Here is a 21,228-nt window from a genome sequence, read left to right on the forward strand (position 1 = left end):
GTACGTACTCTCTTGTTGTCCTCTGCGCCTTCTTTTTCATTTGTAAATACTTTCTCCGTATCAGGGCCAATTGGGATATAAATGGCATTTGCAGCATTACAGATAGGAAGTAGCAGTGTTTTTTGCTGGACAAAAAGGTGCTGGGACGCACCTCATTCCAGAAGACCCATTCCAGAGCCCAAAGATGATCGTTTCTTTCTCTTCAGGAGCCAGAGGCTTGTTGAGGCTGCTCAGCTGAGGTGCAAGGAGCCTTCAGCACCTCAGCTGAGCACCTTAACAAGCTTCTCTCTGGCTCACATGAACCGGAGCAGCTGTGGGCTTGCTCAGCTGAGGCATGGCTTTCCCGCATGTCAGCTATTAGCTGGGAGGCTGAAGGGCCTCAGCAAAGCCTTGCCGCACCTCTGGCTCACGAGACCTTCTTCAAAGCCCATAGAAAATGTTATCTTTGGGTTCTGGGGAGGCTCTCCTATGAGCTGGAGATGCAGTGGGGCTTTGCTCCCACTTCCAGGGCCCAGCTGAGAGCTGCCAGAATGCCATTCCGCTGTGTTCCAGCTGAAACACAGCGTGGTTCTTAACAAAAACAACAACAACAATAACAACAACAACAACAGCTCTGATATCATTGATGGAATTGAGTTTGGCCAGAAGAAAGGCAGGATCAAGGCCAGGAAGACTAGCCAGTCAAGAAATGGGAAAAGGAGTTCACTGGCTTTCTTTTCCCAAGAAATAAAGTTCCAGGAGCAGGCAGGGGAAACGTTAGTTCATCGTAGCAGAGCTTATGATGAGTCACAGGCCTGTTGCTTTGAGTACAACTGTTGACAATCTTTCCAAAAGCCACTTCCTGTTTCCGCTCATAGGGACTGCTGGGAGGCTAGAGACTGCGAAGCTATAAAAATCAGATTGGTTCCAGCTGTGCCACTTCTCTGGACTGAAATTCATTGACTCTATAGACACTGTGTCTGTGCATCCTTGGAAATGAAAGAGTGGGCCAGCTGAGCTATTGATACAAGCTGGTAATAATGGTCTCAAGATGCCTTGTGGAATGATGGTTCTGTTATAACCTCTTGTAAAATAGAGCCTAGAATTCTTTCAAAGTGATCATGAAGGAATAGATAGGTAGTGAACAATAGCCATTCTTTTCATTGTTTTTTTAATTAGGCCAAACTTGAATAGCTAAATAACATTTGCCATAAGATCACCTTTTCGCTGTGTTTGATGGTTTTGTGAAAATATGAACTTTGAGAGAATGTTATTTATACATTCAAGTTTGACCTATTTTTTAAAAAAGGTGAGGTGGTTCTTGTTGAAATGTTTGTAAAGAATAGATAATGGACTATACATGAGAAATGAATAAGTTTTTTTACTTCTTATTTATGCACACAATGTTGAGACACTTACCCAGGTCAAGAGATCCTGGGTCATCGTATTTCATTTTATTTTTTACAGCGCACATCCTCTGTGTTTGCTCTGTAATCAAACACATCAGTCTGCATTTACACAAGTGTAACAGACAAGTCTGTTTTCAGGGAAAGACATGTTCCACATTTGAAGAGGCTGTTGAAATGCATTTCTTTAGCAATAGTTCAGAATTGACAGGAGGAAATGCAGACAATGAATGAAATTGTATGTGAAAAAATGGGCAAAGGGTGTTAAATATGCAATTAATATATTTTTATAGATTCACGAAAACTATTTAGCATGAGGTGGTACAACTATTATCCACAGTCTCAATGCCACCAAATGCTTACAGATATGGAACAAAAGACCCTTGTCACTCCAAAGTAGGGGATATCTCATGCCTATTCTAGAGTTGCCATCTTTATTTCCTGGAAGTTCCCCAGACAACCGCATGCCAGGCAGGTATTAAGAACATAAGAAGAGCCTGCTGAATCAGACCTATGACCCATCTAGTCCATCGTACAGTTCTCTGTGTCCAACCAGAGGCACTCTCCCCCTCCTGCAGTTTCCAGAAACTGGTATTCAGAAACATCCAGCCTTCAACAGCTGGTAAAACTTCCCTCTCTGAACATACTATTTGGTAAGCTGCACATATTGGTGTTTTTGTTTTGTCTGAAATTCTACCATGCAAGACACCAGAGCCCTTCCCAGAGAAAGGTGACAACCATGACAACTTTCTGGGAAAGTGAGGTCAGCATGGTGCAATTAATTGTGCTGGTGGAGTCAATCTGGTGCTCCTGCCAGCGTGTTTGCACCATGCTGACCACCCTGTCGCTTTACCCTTTCCCACTCCTTCCTGGTAAACAGCAGTGACTCAACTCTCAGGAGGTCAGGTGAGCACCACTGCCACACCATGACATCCGCTGCTGCTCTTTAGATTACACTGGTCTCATCTATCATCAACTTGAATCCTGCAGTTCTCAATGTTACAGCACAGTTCCCAATGTTCTCAAAATATATCAAAACACACCTTTAAATATGTATTTTAAGAAACTGTACATATTTAAATATCTATGAAAATAATCTTTGAATAATATTCTGATATGATTTTTAAAATTCAAGATTAAAGCAGGAATAAAATTATGGTTAAAAGCCTATGAAATTGACAAGGATGCAGAAATGAACCCATTCCTAATCTGCATTTGTATTTTCTCCTCTTTTTTAACACTGTCAGTGAGATTAACCAGCACATAATTCTCTTCTGTTGCTCCAGGAGCTAACTAACTAGAACTTCTTTAAGGCAACATATTTAAGACCTGAGTTTTAAAACCAGCATAAGACCATTTCCCTCCATGGGGAGTCCTCTGAGATAATTTCCTTTAATAATACTCATTTTCTCTAACCTTTACCTAACAAAAAGAAATCACTGCAATATAAAAAGAAATGTATTTTAGCCTGTTGGGTTCCTTGCTCACTTTTCCCGTAATCGCTTGCAGGAACAATCCAATAGCAGGAATTCATGCTCCAGCAGTTGCCAGTTTTAACCTGAAATTCTTCATGAGACACTTATTGCCTAGTAACTGGCTGCCTGATGCTGAAGGCAGACTTAAGCATGCCTAAGCCCATAGACTGAGCTGCGAAGGAGTTGCGAGTAAAGCACAAAAATACGAAAAGCATACAGGCCATCTGTCACATTAATAAGGAGAGTTTTGTGGTGCTCCTGTTCCATTCCAATGCATTCTCTGTGAGAGTCTGGAAGTCATTCTGTAGAAGTCTTCTTTTTTTAAAAAAGATGTCTTTAAAAAGGTTAATGACAACTGCTGGCTCCCCGGGGAGGTGGCTGCTTAATACTTTGAAATAACACTTGGCTGAATTCTAAGAGAAAAATCAGTATATTAAAGGCTATGCCTACACCTCTTCAGCAATTGTGTAGCATTGAGTCTGGGCAGCCAAACAAGGGAGATGCTCCTCTCACTTCTTAATGGATTCATGGCACGGTGACTGTTTCTTGGGCAGGGGAGATTCAGCTGAAGAAATTGCCATGGGATTTTCTTGGGTGGACCATAAGAGCTAATTATGAAGCCACTTAATTGGAAGGCTATTAAAGTGAATGGGCCTGAAGCTAATGAAGTGCTTCTAGACTTGCAAGCTAATCCATATTTATATAACCCAAATGCTACACCCAGGAAATGGCATCTACCCGAGTCATGGTAGAGACAGTGATGGTTGTGCTAGACATCATGGGAGGCACCAGTCATGCAGGGGGTTGGCAAGCATTGGCCAAACAAGGATCTCCCACCCCAGCTTTCCCCTCTGCATTGCTTGACTCCTATCATCAACACATACCGTTATTTTCTTTTCAGAGATCTTAACATGTGGGACATAACTCACCAACCTAGAAATATACTTTGTCCCTTTGATGCCTACCTCCCCCCGCTCCCCCCTTTTTTTGGTACTGCTACTGCTAGACAGAGATTAAACCCATGAGATCATCTCAGTAGATTGTGAATTTCACACTAGTTTCTGATGGACAGTACCATGTTACTAAGATATCCATCTTTGACTGTATTCCGACCGCTTTTCTATATGCATTTTCCAAACATATGCAGGGAAACGCAACAGCAGAAGCCATTTATCCCTGCATTAGAAGCTGATGGGCTGTGTTTTGATTGTCTTTAAATGAAGTGCAGAAACAAACATTGCCAGACTAATTTCATGAAGTGCAAGAGGTCTTTGGGATTTGAACCAAAAATTCAAGGTCTGAGGCTTGGACCTAACCTTGTGAGCCAGCATAGCTTTTGTAAGGCAAGGCTTCATGTGCAGAAGAGGACAGGGATGCATAACATTGGCCCCTGAAACTAGCTGGCAGTATGAAGCCTCTGGATTTGGCCAGACCTGGAACCTGGCTTTCAGCCCTTTGCCTGTCAACAGACCAGTACCTTCTGGTCCCTGCATTTCAAGCTCTTGCTTCTCCAGTTTCAGTTTTCCATCTCCAGCTGCTGACCTCAGAAGCTCTGGAGGACACACCCAAGTTGTGTCCTGGGCATAAGTGACCACAGCCCTGGCCTGACCCTGATAAAGTCTCTCCTTTTATTCTGGTTGGATGGTTTAGGTCCGGTAAGCAACCTGCAGCAATCAAGAAATCCAGAGTGGAATTGAGTGCAGAATAATAATAAAATACATTTAAGTGGGCAAAAGATTTACAGTCTTGGCACCATTCACAGCAGAGCAACATAATAGGCCATTGTATCTACAGTACTTAACAGGGTTAGGAAATGAGGTTGAGAATGAATGGCTTGCCTAAAGACATCCAGTGAGTTCCTGGTTAAAGTAGACAAAATTCCTGCTCTCCACTGAACAAGTCATTTGGATTTGATCAACTAAAAGCAAACAAGTTCCTGATACATACATTTATACTGTCATCCCAGGACCCAGACCCAACTCTATACCAAAAAAACAGTGCAAGTGTGGATTGTCTTGTTCACCTTTTAAATACATAGTTTTGACTGCATTTGCAGCCCATTTTAAGCTTGTATGCTGACCCCTTTCATTTGCTTGAATGCCTGGCCGTGACCACAATCACTCGCACCCAGAGTTTGTTGAATGGGCAGTGGGCACTGACTTTGTAAAATTTCCCATGGGGGGTGGGGAACTAAACAGTAAGGTGGAAGTCCTACACACTCTTACCTGGGATGTAAATCCTATTGAATTAAATAGGATTTACTTCTGAATAGGCATGCATAGGATGCAATGTTGGCCACACAGCTGGTTTCACAAGTGAAGTAGAAGCATTTGTGTTTCTGTTTTCGGCTCCGAAAGGTTAGTTGAAAAATTTGACTGGGGCACACACCTGCTAGCTTGCAACCCAAGAGATCACCTGCCTCTAAATTCGCTCTTGTTTGGACTTTAAGAAATTCTAAATGAGAGAAGTAGCCAATCAAAGCCAATGGCTTTCTATTCCAATTTTCCAAATAGATGGAAACGAATGAGGACTCCCCACCCTTTGAAATGCTATATTTCAGAGATTTCTGAAATCTGTCCTCGTCAGTCTCATTAATTATGTGAGTTACAGTTCAATTCTATCCATGTTTGCTCAAAAGACTAATTGATTTGAATAGGGCCTTCTGCCATTCAAATGGGTAAAGGACTGCTGCCTTAGTATCTCAGTTCATACCATACATATAAAGCACTCTTAGACCACTGTGGCTTCCCCAAAGAATCCTGAGAACATTTGTTCCTGTTGCTGGCAGTTGTTAGGAGACCTTTCACAGCTAAAATTCCCAGCACCCTTAACAAACTACAGTTCCCAGGATTCTTTAGGGGAAGACATGATTGTCAAAGTGTTATAACTGGATGTATAGTGTAGGTACATAATGTAGATGAGTTATGTTTTTATGGGGCTGTCTATAGTGATGACTATGCAGTTATTTAAAGACAACCCATTAACTAGCTCTGGGACTCTCCCTTGATTTTCACTTAGCTAATTCAGAGTAACATTCTGTTGGAACACAAACCCTGCTTCTTGCTTGAGGGAGCTGACATTTCCAAGCCAGACACTGCTTTGACTTCCTTGATTTCCGTACCAATCACATGCATTCTATTTCTGCCATTCATAGCTGAGCTATTTCTTGGAAGAGTTCAGCCGGCAGCCACCCCAGTGAAAAGGTGAATGACGTTTATTAGCTCTTATAGATTGCTTTTTATGGAGCCCATTAAGTGGCATGGAGGGGGTGGGTGAATACGCTTCAGTTTCTCACACACAAAGTGAGAACTTTGAAGGCAGGGTGTAATGAGAGTCTGCTTATGATAAAATTGTAAAACCTATCAGTTGTTTTGTGACGGGGGGGGGGAAGACTAGATGTGCACTTGATGGACCCCCTGTCACATTCCCCACATTCCTGCAGCCCTTTGTGCATTGGAGGGTGAAGGGGGCACCCATGGGGTTTAGAACCCTGATTATTTGGGATCTAAGTCATGCATGGAGTGCTAAGTCCCATGGACTGCAAGAAGATCAAACGCATCCATTCTTCAGGAAATCAGCCCTGAGTGCTCACTGGAAGGACAGATCGTGAAGCTGAGGCTCCAATACTTTGGCCCCCTCATGAGAAGAGAAGACTCCCTGGAAAAGACCCTGATGCTGGGAAAGATGGAGGGCACAAGGAGAAGGGGACGACAGAGGACGAGATGGTTGGACAGTGCTCTCGAAGCTACAAACATGAGTCTGACCAAACTGAGGGAGGCAGTGGAAGATAGGAGTGCCTGGTGTGCTCTGGTCCATGGGGTCACGAAGAGTCGGACATGACTAAACGACTAAACAAACAAAACAAGTCATGCAGGGAACCTCTGTGACTTGGACAAGTTTCCCACTGTGGAAGTTCAACTTGGTTCCAATGGGGGCTGCAGGGATGGGCCATCAAGAAAGCCACAAAGCAGGGAAGGCCAATGAGTCGCCTAGCCTTTCTGGAGATTCACTCACTGAGGGGCAAATGTCATGGCTAAAAGTTGGCCGCTGTTTCTTTAATGCTTAAAAAGCTGGGTCAGCATGAGTCAGTGGCCTGCACCGAGTTGTGTATATCGAGTGAGAAATGTTAGTTTGTTGTTGGGTTGGTTGGTTGGTTTGGTTGGTTAGTGAAAGCTGGTAGTGTTTATGTGTATACAGTTGGTCAGTTGCTTTTGCAGAAAGACTTTTAAGAATAAAAGAAAGTACTCTGCAAGGATATTCTTGTGGACTCTTTTATGGTGACAAGGGTCCGAGGACCAGGCTGAGGCGAGAAAGAGAGGTCAGAACCCTTTCTTTTCTTTTTTTAAACACACACTGACAGCAAACACCTTCATGAACAGGGCTGTAGCTGCAATGGCTCCATGCTGTGCATGCCTGTTGCTGAGAATTGCTTGCAGGTTTCCCACAGGCATCTGGCTGGCTGGAACGAATGAGCCATTGACCTGATCCAGCCAGCTCTTCTCATGTTCTTCTATTATGTAATGTTTGGGTCTGTTGGCTATTTCGCTTGAGTTTATCAGTTAATGTGCATCTCACTTGCGCCAGGTGAACTTGGTACTTTAACAAGCAGGTAGTGCTTGTAAATCTTATCTAAGAATGTGTACTTCTTTGCTCAGTGACAGAGGATTGATATTTGAATGTACTGTATAGTCAGTTTTCTTAAAAAGGGTGTCTAATGTCTGTTCACTCAGGTTGCACTTTCCATTGCTGTTCACTAATGGAATGCACCTGGTACATAACTTCTATTTCCCTGGAGAACTCGCATAACACTTCTGCACAGTGCATTGAGCCATCTTGGTGGAAGTGCATTGGGCATGGTCCTGCAATCTGTATCACAAAGCCCAGTTGTCTGTGTGTTCCATTTGGGTGCCTATATCCCTGGAATTGCTGCCTTGACTGACAGTATTTTATAGAAACACAGAGATTAATGTCTACAATCAATGTGGTAAGCTGACTTTAATTGGGAGAGGGCAGTTATCCAGCTGGCCTCAGGTTTAAATCTAGGTCTAGGGGACTTGCTATTTGGATTTCCATGCTGAATTGGTTGCACTGCTTGCCTATTACATCTATTTTGAGGAAGAACAATCAATACAATAATTACTTTGAATGCATTTGTAACTGATACAAAGCACCAGAGCTCAAATTCAGCTAATTAGCAGCTGATAGGAATGAAGTCTGGATGCTGGTTGAACAACTGAAAGTTACCGTACACTTTACAATAACATGAATGGGAAAGGTTCAAAATTCATCTAGCCAAATCTCCAAAAAATCTTCTAGTCCTAAAGCAGGATAATCTATTTTCCACCTAAGAACATAGAAAAACCCTGCTACATCAGACCAATGTCCGATCTAGACCTGCACTCTGTTTTCACAATAACCAGGCAGCTGCTACGCTCCATGAAGAATAAGAGAATCTTTTCCATGTGTAGTAAGCTTATTCGGGAGTTTTTTATGAGGGACTTTATTGAAAACTTTCCATATGCTTGTTAACACTTTCAAAGTACCTTAAAGGGTTGGTTAGTTAGGGCCTCCTTTTGTGGAAATCATGCTGGTTCTTTTGGGTTGGGATGGCATCCAGCGGAGAGTTCTTAAAGAACTCAAATGTGAAACTGCAGATCTTCTAACAAAAATATTTCACTTGTCCATAAATATGTAGCTTCTACAAATGAGGATTGAGAATTACAGCCCAGTTAGCTTAACATCTGTTCTATCAAAAATAAGTTTAAAGAATTGTTAAAGATGGAATTACCAAGCATATAGAAGAACAAGTCTTGCTGAGGCAGAACTAGCAAGGTTAAGTCCTGTCTCACGAACCTCTGAAATCCTGAGCTGGAGGGGACACCTCCATGTCTAGTTTTTGAGTATATCAACAAGCATAGATAGAGGTGATACAATTGACACAGTGTACTTTGGTTTCAAAAGCTTTTTGAAAATCTTACACTCCTGAATAAGCTTATCAGTCATGCTATAAGAGCACAAGGAACCAGTGTTGATTATTGAGGCACCAGGTGGAAATGCTATTGATAACAGTTTGTTTCTTTTGTTTTGTTCCTTTGAGTGAAGAGCTCCTTTTAGATGCCAAATTTCTTGGCATCTAATTTTTCTTCCCATAATGTATGTACTGTATGTATATTTATCCACATAAGAAACGATTCCAAATTTTCTTTTCTAGAAACCCAGTGTATATTCTACAAGCTCGGTACCAAAAGAAGAACATGAATGTTAAATGACAGGAACAAAGTTAGTTGGGTAGATGCCAAGCATAAGAAGCTGGGCTGGGACTCCATGCCAAGGTCAGATCACAACTGAGCATATTCTATTATTATAGGCAGGCTTGGCCTGGCCGCTCAGGTCCGGTGAAATAACTTATAGTGGTATCTGTAATGGGAGGAAGCCCTCTGTGTGACTTATTTCAAAAGTTTGGATCACTTCTGAAAACAAATGCTGCTGTTGTTCTTGCACTGTACTAATGCAAAATAATGGTGTATGAAAAATCACAGGAAGAGAGCCCAGAGGGAGACGAAGAGAGTGGTTAAAGCATGGGATAGTGGGAATAAAACAAATGCATTCCTCTCATCCAGGAACACTAGGAGATTGCTTATTTGAGATTATTGGCTTGGGGAGTGATTTGATGAATTTAATCAATCAACGGAGCCGCTCCATGTCGGGTAATAATAACAAAGAGTCCAGTCCCATGAGCTGCTGTGCAATGATGGAGCAGCTCACAGGATCCAAATGCCAGTGTGAGAGTACAACTGATGGGTTTTCATTTGTTTCGGAAACTCTAATGCCATTAGCGATGGAGGAGCAGTCATTCATACCTCTGAACAGCTGGTACCAAGCTGAAGGAGCAAAACTGAATGGCATCAGCAGAACTGGGGTGGGAATGAGGAGAGCAGGAGCAAAGGAATGTGAATTTTCACACAAGACTCTGCTTTCTCCATGTCTGCAAGTTAAGTCCCTAGGATGTGCATACACTTTAATGATGGTGTTTTTCTGCTCCCTCGTGAGCAGCATTCAAATGTTCCTGTCACACAATATATAACCATGGGCATGCGGGTCAGCACCATGGAGAAGCCATTCCCACATGGCTGTGCGCATGTGTGTGCAGGGAGCCACACATGGCTCTAAAGCAGGGCTTCCCAAACTTGGGTCTCCTGCTGTTTTTGGACTACAACTCCCATCATCCATAGTTAGTAGGAACAGTGGTCAGGGATGATGGGAATTGTAGTCCAAAATCAGCTGGAGATCCAAGTTTGGGAAGCCCTACTCGAAAGGCTCATCCACACTTCCATTCCTCCCATGATTCCTAGACACTGGTCCAAGAGGTGGTTCTTTTGTCCTGCTGCTTTTCCCGGGAATAACCAAAGTTTACTGCTGAATTAGAACAAATGTCAGTTGAGTTTCCTTCAGATTGAAGTTTGATCTGATTCAGCAGTACACCTCATGTTTTCCAGGGGAAAGTGGTAGGACAAAAGAACAACCTCTCAGACCCATGGCTAGAAACCATGGGACAAAGGAAAGTGCATATGAGCCCTAAGCCTCTTTCCCCAAAATGCCCACAATGAATCCTCTTATCTAGTGTTCCATAGTTATAGTTTGTTTTGTTTGGGTGGGGTATAATTATTATTATTTGTTTATTATTATTATTCACTCAAATCCTCAAACATTTAAGGAATAATCCAGCAAATTGTTAGTATTTTTTAAAATCGTTGCTCTCAATGAGGAGCACTTAATCACATGTTTAACCTGCACGGCAACCAAGGAGATCTAAAAGCACTTATTTTTAGTGGGATTGCACACTGAAAAGAAGATGGGGCTTTTTTCTTGGTTGCTCTTAGAAATACCTTATTTAAAGCATTAGTATTCTCATGGCCACACACTAACCTCTTGCTGGTTAGGCTAATCATGCTGTGCTCTAATGCAAACAATCAGGATGCCCATCAGCTTCCCCTGACCTGCCATCCTCCAGACATTTTGGACCACAACTTCCATGACTGTTGTCCAAGCCAGCTGGGGCTGATTGGAGTTTTAGTCTAAAACAGGCATAGGTAAACTTGGCCCTCCAGATGTTCTGGGACTACAACTCCCATCATCCCTAGCTAACAGGACCAGTAGTCAGGGATGATGGGAGTTGTAGTCCCAGAACATCTGGAGGGCCAAGTTTGCCTATGCCTGCTCTAAAACATCTAGTGAGCAACAAGGTGGGGGAGACTGCTATACACAATTTCCTAGCATGAGTTCCCATCAATACAACTGGCTTGCTATGGATGTAACTGATTGTGCTACACATTGACCTCTTCCACAGTTGCACCTATCAGCATCACCAGCAAGACTGTGGTGTTTAAGGGTCCAACAAGATGATACATTAGCTCGTTATCTGTGACCAAAGATCCAGAGCAGAACCCTAAAGTGGTCTATAAAGTCCCTTGGCTCTCTGTTATGATCCTGACCTGAACTGGTGGTGTTGGGGGGCTGACAATTTGCATAGGGGGGAATTTTCAGTTGCAACAAATTGTATTCCTATCCACTCCAATTCAAACTGCAGACATGGCTCCCTAATCCAAACTGGGACCATAGCAGGAGCAAAACGTTTTTGGGGTTTTTTGGTTTTTGGTTTTTTAAAAAACCACCCCAGTTTACATCCTCAAATAGGTTCCTGATCCAGCTTGGAGGCCCTACACTAGCATTTTGAATTTTTAAAATTTGAGACTTAGTGGCAGAGGTACAGAGCTAATGTATGAATTAAGTGTTAAACAATCCCTTTCCACATAGCAAAAATACCTACCAACATTCCTCATAATTTTACTTCCATTCTTTTGCAGATGTAATGGCTGTTTTTGCTTCCTCTGGTGCTTTATTTAGAAAAGATTAATTCAAAACTGTGAAATAAAATCTTGGTGAGTGACAGTTCCCAGAAAAATAGCTGCCCACATTAGATTTTCCTGATTGCATGGCCAATGAGATCTGCTTCAGGTCAGTTTTTTCCATTGGCAGGCTGCCTTAAGGAGAAGAATATGGTTCACCTCCCGGCAGTTTACAAATATACCTACTAGATTCATGAGTTAAGAAAATTAATGGCATCCAAATGAAGCGGCTTACCTCATGCCATTTCAGAGATTGTTTTGAACTGAAATTGGGCTCCAAGTCATATCAGCAGAGATCCATGGGTTGAGTTAATGTGAGAGGCTAATGGGTGCGATGGATTGCAAGACAGCAACTGCCCCACCTACAGACTATGAGGTGGTCTTTGTAATATTTCACTTGGGGACAGCCAACAAATACACTGACCGGGAATCCAGGCTGCTGCAAAGTTATTATTAGACATTTGTTTTGCAACCGTCAGTGGAACGGATCAAACTTTCCTACGGGAGACTGGCTGCTTACTGTGCATCCTTTTCCACAGAGAGAACCCGCAGCTTGCCAATTACATGTTAGACAGATGGCCGTGTCATGCAACTTGGGTTGTAACCATGAAACCACTTGGTCCCCCAGAAGTCCTTGTGCTGTTCTGCGAGCGTATAAACAAGCAAAGGCCAAGAGAAGATCATGGAGATGCAGAGGCTGTTGGCTAATAGGAAACAGGGAGCTTGAAAGATGTATTAAAACAGTTAATCTGCAGCACGGAGTTGGTCAGTGGAAAGGTTAGGAGCTTTGAATCTTTAATGAACATTCTGTGTAGCATCTTATGTTGCACACCACCCCAAGCTCTGAACAATGTGAGATTTCAGGGGTACTAGGTGCTCGCTCAGGGTTCATGCAGGGGTGGACTTGGGCACCATGGTGTCCTGAGCCAGGCTGAAATTTGGCATTCACACCCTTGCCGGGTTTGGGGAAGGTGTGAGGGCTCTGGCAGGGACCTAGAGCCCTCCCACCTCTAGTGCTAACTAGTGTAGCTTCTTTGAATGGGAGTCCAGGGGAATTGCGGGTATGGGGACATAAATCAGGTAATGATTATGAGGTAAAGAAACCCCTGCCCCCTCTCTGGTGTACAAAAGTTACTTGAAAAGCAACAGAGGGAAAACAACTGTGCCACATTTAAACCACTAATGTCAGGGATGGTCTGTCCATGAGGTGGGCTGAGGCAGTCACCTGGGGTGGCAGAACTACAAGGGGTGGCAGCCCCAAAGGTGCCCCACTTGCCCCATCTTTTTCGCTGATGGAGAAGCGGCGGCAAAAGCAGCGGCTTCTAGTGAGATTTCATGAGATCTCGCTGAAATCTCATGAGAGTTTGCCGACCTCTCACGGGAATCTCATGAGTTCTCACTGAAACCTGCCATCGTCACTGCTGTGATTTATGGGTACTGCCACACAACCTGGGTAAGGGAGGCTTCATGAGGGCGGGGTGGCAAAATGGGATGCAACACCCCAGGCTAATGTGCACATAGACCTACTTTCAATTGGAGCTATCAGCCAACTTCGTATGGGGTAAAGGGGAAGTTTTGACATTCCCTTCAGATTGGGTCAGTGAAGTTCAGAACTATGTCCTTCGAGATGTAAGGGAACCTTAATATTTCAGCCTCACACCTTTTTAACGAACTTCTTCCCTTTATAGAAAAATAAAAATACCAGTGCTGTTTTGCTGTAAGGGGCATTTCAGTACAACGTGTAATGACAATAAAGCACACCCTGCTTCCCAGTTCCAAAGCCTTCAGGCAGTTTGAGTTTCAAATGTCTAATGCGGAGCAAAGATAGTCTGAGCAAACAGGGTGACTCACTGTCTGATACAGAGCTCTGAGCCAAGCTGCTGGTAAACAGTACTCAACTGGTCCGATCTGGATTTTCAAAGCCTGTCGAATGATTACACGGAGAGAGAGCACTTTTAAAATACAGGCTCTTGCAACTCACTTTCCCCAACTAAGTCTTTCGCAAATTAGGCACTGTACGGGATTGGTGAGAGGAGACAGTACATGCATTTGTTTATGAAAGCACCCCATAAATCCTAAGTGTTGTATAATGGCACTGTGCAGTTTCAAGGAAAAGTATACAAAGGGGGCTTTTTCGAATATCTGCCAGCAATTCTCAGAAACATCTGGCTGCTAAATTCAAAACTGCCTTGTTCTCTCTGCTTTTTGGCTTTTCCTCTAAGATTTTTAAACTCAGTATAAACTTTCTAGACATAAGATTATCTGCCCTTGTATAGTCCGTAGTTGATCATGGGGAAACTGTGGAGTCGGAGCCAATTTTCTCAATCGCAGCAGCTCTGGTAACCAAGGTGGGAAGCAGTTGCTGTTTTAAAGCTGAAGGGTAATTTGTCCTTTGATAGTGGAAGTTACTGTCCTCCAAACTTTGAAGTAAGCTTTCTTTTTCAGGTATAAGTTCTAGCTACAGGCAGTGTTCTCACTCAGACCAGGCGGAAGAGCTCCCCTACTGAAGGGGTAGGGAACTTGTGGCCTCTGAATATTCCAGGACTCCAACTCCCATCTCCTTGGCTGTTAGCCATGCTGGCTGGGGCTGATGGGAATTGGAGTTTAACATCTGGAGGGCCCCAGGTTTCCCACACCTGCCATACAGTGCTCCCCCATGGATGAGACCAACTCTGTAAGGCTGACCACTGGCAATTGCACCCTGCCCTTCCTCCAGCTGTATTCTACTCAGAAGTTACTGGAAACTGCTAGCCAAAGCTCCCAGTCTCAGCCCTCAGCCCAAATGAGTTGGAAACCTTCTAGCCCATGGTATAATGGAGAGTGGGGACAGAGCACCCCTGCTTACTTTACAGCGGAGACAATGATGTCAACTCCTGAAGTATGATTAGCCAATCCTCTGCATGTCAAATAAGCAAGCTTTTATCAAAGAGAAACCCACTAGATAAGCTAGGAAGAGGAAGGTTATATTATCATGCATGGCTAAGGGTTCAAGTGTCACTTTCTGCTTGCATATTACCAGGGGCATACGAAGGGGGGACAGAGGGGGTGGGTTGCCCCAGGCACCACTCTGGGGGGGGGGTTACAAGATGGTCCGCTGCCCCTCCCAAGCTGTAGAGCGGCCGAGGGCACGCATGCAGTTAGTATGGGCACCGCCCTTACGGGCTGCCTCTCCCACGCTGACCGTGTGCCGCTGGGCAGTTTGCCCTGCCCCATCCTGCCCCTCAGCGTCCCGCCCCGGGTGTTGGAGAGGGTTCCTCTGCCACTGCATATTACATCTGTTGAAGAAAGAACCTTATCACTTAGGCTGCTTAAAGTGATCTACAAAGTTCTTTGCTTGTACCAATGCATGACATTTGGACTTCACAAGTGTAACTTATAAAAATTGTTCTCTATTACTTTTATTTCAAAAAATTCTGGTCCCAAAGTTCCAGTGAGCAAACCTTTGAGTGCACCAAAACTCTTAATCAGGCTGGATAGTAATCAAATTTGGTTGTACATTGTACCTTTAAAGCACATTCAATGCACATTTTCCCCCTCAGAGAATTCTGGGGGCTATAGTTTAGCTGTCATAGAGTTAACGAATTACAGCTCCTATAATTTTTTAAGGGGGGCAATGCTCTTTGTGGTTTAAAAGTGTTGTCTGTGTGCAGCATTAGGCGAAAGCTGGCTTGGTACTGAAGCCATTATGCTTGTATTGGTAAACAATTCATTTTTGATGCATAGTCGTAGCACGGGCATGTTTATGGAGACACAACTAACTATATGAGGCATGTGATAGCGTGCCTGCATTTCAGAATTGACCACTTCACCACCTGTAGCCCTCAAGATGTTGTTGGACTCCAAATCCCACCAGCCCCAACCAGAATGGGAAATGGTCCGGGACTGTGGGACTTGGCATCCAGCAGTATCAGGGATGCTATAGGTTTCCCACTCCTGCCCTAAGTGGTGGGGGTGGAAATTCAATGCTTTCCAAGAGCAAGAGAGGGATACCTGGAGGGCTCCATTTGGCCCCAGGGCCCAAGCTTCTTCCTCCCTGGTATATACCACTACACACTTTCTCTCTATTCACAAGACTACCTTCTACCTGCCTTTTGCTGCAGAGTAACTGTAAATTACCTTGCAAAGGAGAGAAAATGATTTTCACTGTGTTTACTGTGGGTGGAAATTCTGTTTGTTATCTGTCCTCCTCCCTATATCACCTGTAACATACCAGTTCATCTATTCCTAATTCTGCAGCCCGTGTTTACTATGGTGTCAACCCCAAACAAAAGAATTGGGAAAGGCAAACAATTGAGGATTTATACTATCGTTCTGCATAGCCATTAGCACTGAAATATGTACTTGAATAGCCTGTTTTTAATGCTGTTGTCAGTACATAAAACAGTGATATAATGGAGGGTTGTGAAATCCAAGGAAATTGCAGCTGAAAGGGGGACCGTTTCTGGCTGAGACAAAGGCATATTAGTGTACATTTCAGACTTGAGTAAACACAAGCAATGTCCATCAGTTAGGACTGGTGCAGACTACTTTTTGTGTGATTGCAAGGTCAGTTGTGTTCCAAATCTACAGATATACTGTGGACGGTCTTGTTTCATAGGAAATGCCTGTTTCCTTTTTACTGAAAAGAGAGGGGGGGAGGGAGGACAGCAGGAGATGTGAGCTCCAGGTTCTGAGAGGCATTGCAGGGCTGGGTGATGGGAAGCAGTCTGAGATTAACCAGGAGCCAGGAATATGGGATGGTGCCAGTAGTCAGGGCTAAAGAGAACTTCAGAATTTAAGGCAAGTCAGGAACAAGCTAAAAGTCAGGGCCAAAGGACATGGGGAACATACTGTTTCTCAGGAACATTTTGTTGCTCAAGCAAGGCTTAACTGCAAAAGGAAACTCCTTCATGTTCAGAAAGATCCAATAGCCAGCATGGGTTCAGGATAGGGCCTGTGGGTGCTATTTTTTTCCACAGTAGTCAAGAGTTTGATACAGCAGGTACTAAAGTATTGGGTTCAGAACCAGTAGGGCCTCCCCAGTGTCCCTAGAACTACAGTTATGAAGCAAAATGTGTAGGTAACCCTCCTAAGCGATTTCTGTGAGTTGAACCAACTTGGCTTCTCCCATGTTTGTGTTTTGAACCAGCGGGTGAAGTCAAAGCTGTGATTGATGAGTGAGTTGTTCGGATACCAGGTAGTTCCTGAGGCCCTAAAGAGCTGCTGTTTTCCCCTCCAGTGCAATTTTCCTGCTTCTGTCTCATTTTTACTCCTTGAAATGTTCATAGTTTGCCCTTCCTTTTTTCCTAGCAAGTAGGATGCATTTTTCCTGTGAAAAATCTTCATCTGAAATCAGGTACTCCCTGGAAGTTATTTTCTACAAATGTACAATAGGTGTGGGTGTATATGAAAGAATGCCCCCCCCATGGCAAACAAAACTTTTCTAAGAGGCTTAGGCACATCTTCTGCTGTGCACGACTTAAAGTCCAGACATGCACTGTCTGGCAGTGACAGGGAGAAACCCATTGATAACTCACACCAGGTGGCCATCTTTCCCACCTCCCCAAAGGTGTCAACTCCCCCCCCCCAAAAAAAGTGTCCATTGGCTACCTGGAAAATGTGACTGGAGCTCTGATTAGCTGGAGCCTGCCAGCTGTCATTTAAGCCCAAGGTGAGTCCTCCTATGTCCTTCAACATGAGCTGTGGCAATGCAGCCTTTGTCCCCCTTGCCGCCCCCCCCCCCCGCAACTGATGCCGGAAGCATCCAGCCCAGTGCCAGAGGTGACCACTGAGAGTAAATTCTGCAATGTTTCATATGCAGCATTGAGACCAATATTCTGGTAGAGTGTTTCATTTCTGTTTCAAGCTGCAAACTTGCTATTTCTCCCCTTCACCCATCTGACCTGTACTCCATTTGAATAAACTCTGAATTGGCTTTCTGGGATGGGATGGTTTCTGATCACACTCAAGTGCTCTTTAACCAACACACACAGAGAGAGGGGGCATGGCTTAGGGCTGCTTGAGGCTGTGCTACTAGTTGGTGATGTGCATGGGACAGTGGAGGGAGGTGCCTGTTGTTGTTTTTTTAAGATATTTATTGAGTTTTTCCACCTTTATACATTCAAAAAGAAAAAAAACAAAAAGGTTAAAAACACATAAAGTTTACAATCCTTATTTTCAATAATATATTTCCCTGACTTCCCCACACCTCCCCTTCTTATATTCCAATTCAAATTGTTAATTCAACAAGTTCTTGTCCCCAATTTTTGACCTTTTTATATTTAATTCATTTTTAAAAAAACCAATTTTAACTTATAAACATCAATATTTAAACATCAGTGCTCATTCTTAAAACTTTTTTCTAAAGTCGACCCAAATTCCCTTCCACGAATTCCCCAATTTTCATACTAATAACAAACAAAATAAAAAAAAACAGATTATTATTCTGCACCCTTTGGATTCCCAAACCCCACCCCACCCTTTCCCGGTTTCGATCCCCAACAAATGTTCATCAGTCTTAGTCTACTATCAGCCTGGAGACCTCACGTCTGAGGCTCTTAATTCTCTCTCAATTCCTCTCTGCCGGTTTTTTTGGTAGTCCTTAATATTAAACACCAGATCTCGGAGAAGCTCTGTCCCGATAGGGTCCATATTTCTTCCAGCCAGACCTCCATACTTAAAAGTGGAGCCTGAATCTTGTTTCTTACTCCTTTTAAGTCCAAATGTCCCAAAAGCTCCAACTTTCACCTTATTCAAATTTGTAATCCATAGGTCTTCAGATCTCCACATAAGGAGATCTCTCCATTCTTCAATCTTCAATTCAAAACAGATTTTCATCATCCAGTACTTATTTTCCTTTGTAGCCATCATGTCAGGCCTCTGGCTCTCCTTTGTCATCTGCAACATTACATCTCCTCCTTCCTTTTCCTCAGAAACAACATATATCTCTTTCTCCACACTTTCAAATCTTTCAAGTTTCTCTTCTTGTCCAGCTGCATGGACTTCATGAGTCAAGTCCTTATCAAATTCAATGGATTTGTTTACTGTTAAGTCCAGAGTTGTAACATTTGTAGCCAAAACATCAATTTGGCCTTGTAACTTTCCCAAGAGAAGAAACACTCTGTCCAATTTAGCTTGAATTTTCCCTCCTTCTGCCATTCTTGTAATGTCCCAAAATCCCCTCTAGAGGGATTTTGGTTACTTTATCTTCCTTCCAGTTCAAATCCAAAAATCAAGTTAGTTTGTACCAGTTCTTCCTTGTTTTCAACAAAATATAACCAAATTGTAGCAAATATATCCAGCAGAGATAGCAGAAACAAAGTTCTCTTTTTCCTTCTTGACAGCTAATTTGACAGCTGTCAAACTCTTCTATATCTCCTCAACAGGCTCTCTCGCGGATCACTCCCGGGTCCGGGGGGGGTGGCACTTCAGCTCTCAAAATTAGCTCTTATCCTCCAGTGAAATTACTTATACTGCCAAATCGTGAAATTAATGTATTTTACCCAATAAAGAAGAAGAAATTCTCTCGACCTTAGTTAGCTAGTCCTTGCTTTAGATTATTTATAAGACGGGGAGACGGACTTCCTGTTTGCGCCTTCCCCGATCTTGCCTAATTAAAAAAAAAATTTTCTTTACAAATCCAATTTCCGTATTACTCACGGGTTGTTGCTTTTAGAGTCCAATTGTTCACAAGAAGAAGCCAGCGCTCTCCAACCATGGCATGCGGCTTCACTCCGCAGGAGAAGCAGTCGACTCTCAGCACCGCGCCGCTCACCCCGTCCCCCGTTCCGAAGCCTTTAAAAAGGCTCCTTTGCAGGTCGGGGGGGCGCAAATGGTGCCCGCCGAGTCACCAAGTTCACAGGCTTCAGCGCCTGTGATTTCTGAGGGTCCCCGCGTCGCCGCAGCGGCAAGACCCGGATCCTGCGGAGCCGATTCCCTCTGGAGCTTGGAGGGAATCCGCCATTAGCCGATGGTGCTAACCTGGAAGTCCCGGAGGGAGGTGCCTGTTACCTTACCCTAGAGGAGGCCACCAATAAGGTAGTGGGAATGCCACACCCCAGTCCCTAGGTTGGCCAGTAAGTGGGTTGGTGGTGGCAGAGAGGAAGGATTAGGGTGGGTTCCCCAAGGCTACTAGCCTACCCTATAAGGCTGGCGCTGGAACTGAGGATCTCTGTACTGTGACAAATGTTTGCTGGGAGTTTAAAGAACAAGAAACCTAATTATTATTTTCTGAGACACCTATGGGCAGCGTAGGGTGTATCTACTGCCTTGTCATAGCATTATGTGTCAAAAGCACTATCCAGTAGCACAAGATTACATATTTTCCAGACTAGTGATGAGAGTGCTGGTAGACTTGCAGGGTGGAGAAACTGGAATTGGCCAGGATCCATGCTTTGTGGTCTGAGTGCAAGGAGGAGATGATTCCTCACAACACAGGGACAACCTGCAGGATAGATGCCTTCATCCTTGCCACCCACTGGATTTCATTCCATTTGGTTCCCCCCTGCCCCCCCTGCATAAAAATAAATAAATTGTCTGTACTATCCCTTATTGTTGGTGACAATGAAGGAGACCATGTACAAACATTGCTATCAAATGTTCTTCAGTTTTCAGCCGTAAGGTCAAAGCCACACCTGATTTGCGTCACTGCAAGAGGCAGATTAGTACCTGACTTGATTATGAGACATATATCAAAGATAGCCGTCTAGAAACAAAGGCCTATAATCAGGAGAGAGACTAGGACAGGAGGGGGAAGGAACTTTTCCTTGGCATAGGTCGACAGGTGAAAGGATTATGTGCAGCCATTTCACAAGGTAAACCAAGGGGTTTTTATTGAAGTGTGGCTGAGTAACTCTGTTATGGAACCATTGCTGATTTCTCTCTCTCTCTCTCTCTCTCTCTCTCTCTCTCTCTCTCTCTCTGTGTGTGTGTGTGTGTGTGTGTGTGTGTGTGTCTCTGGTTTTGAAGACTAATCTGCATGCTGTTTGGAGCACAATACTGACTGTAGCTGGGAAAGTCTCGCAGACATGCTGACTGGAAAACTGGATTGAAGTGGATTTGGGACAGATAGGCTACTGCAGCTAAGGAGTGCCTCTGGCTGCTCAAGATAGGCTGGATGGAAACAGCTGAGGGACTGGGAATTCCATTGGCAGAGAATTCAGTGAGTCAGCACTGAGTCACCTTACCCCTACGTGACAGCGGAAAGGAAAGCACACCACATAGTCGCAGTTAATTGGCTTGTGCGCTGCTTAAGGAAGGCTTCAGAAATTCTGACCAGGCAGAGCAATCTCTCATTTCTGGAAGCTGCACGGAAAGGCATGGCGAGCCAGGAATAGTCCCCACAAATGGGCTATTGGGATGTTTCAGAGGATGTTCTAATTACCCCTGAGGTTCCCCCCAAACAAGGATTATTTGTTGTTGCCGTCTTCTCCTGCTGGAGGGGATGCTTTGATTTTTCCACATCCATCTCATTTCCAAATCAAA

This window comes from Podarcis raffonei, chromosome 11, assembly GCF_027172205.1.
Source record: "Podarcis raffonei isolate rPodRaf1 chromosome 11, rPodRaf1.pri, whole genome shotgun sequence".
Lineage (NCBI taxonomy): Eukaryota > Metazoa > Chordata > Lepidosauria > Squamata > Lacertidae > Podarcis > Podarcis raffonei.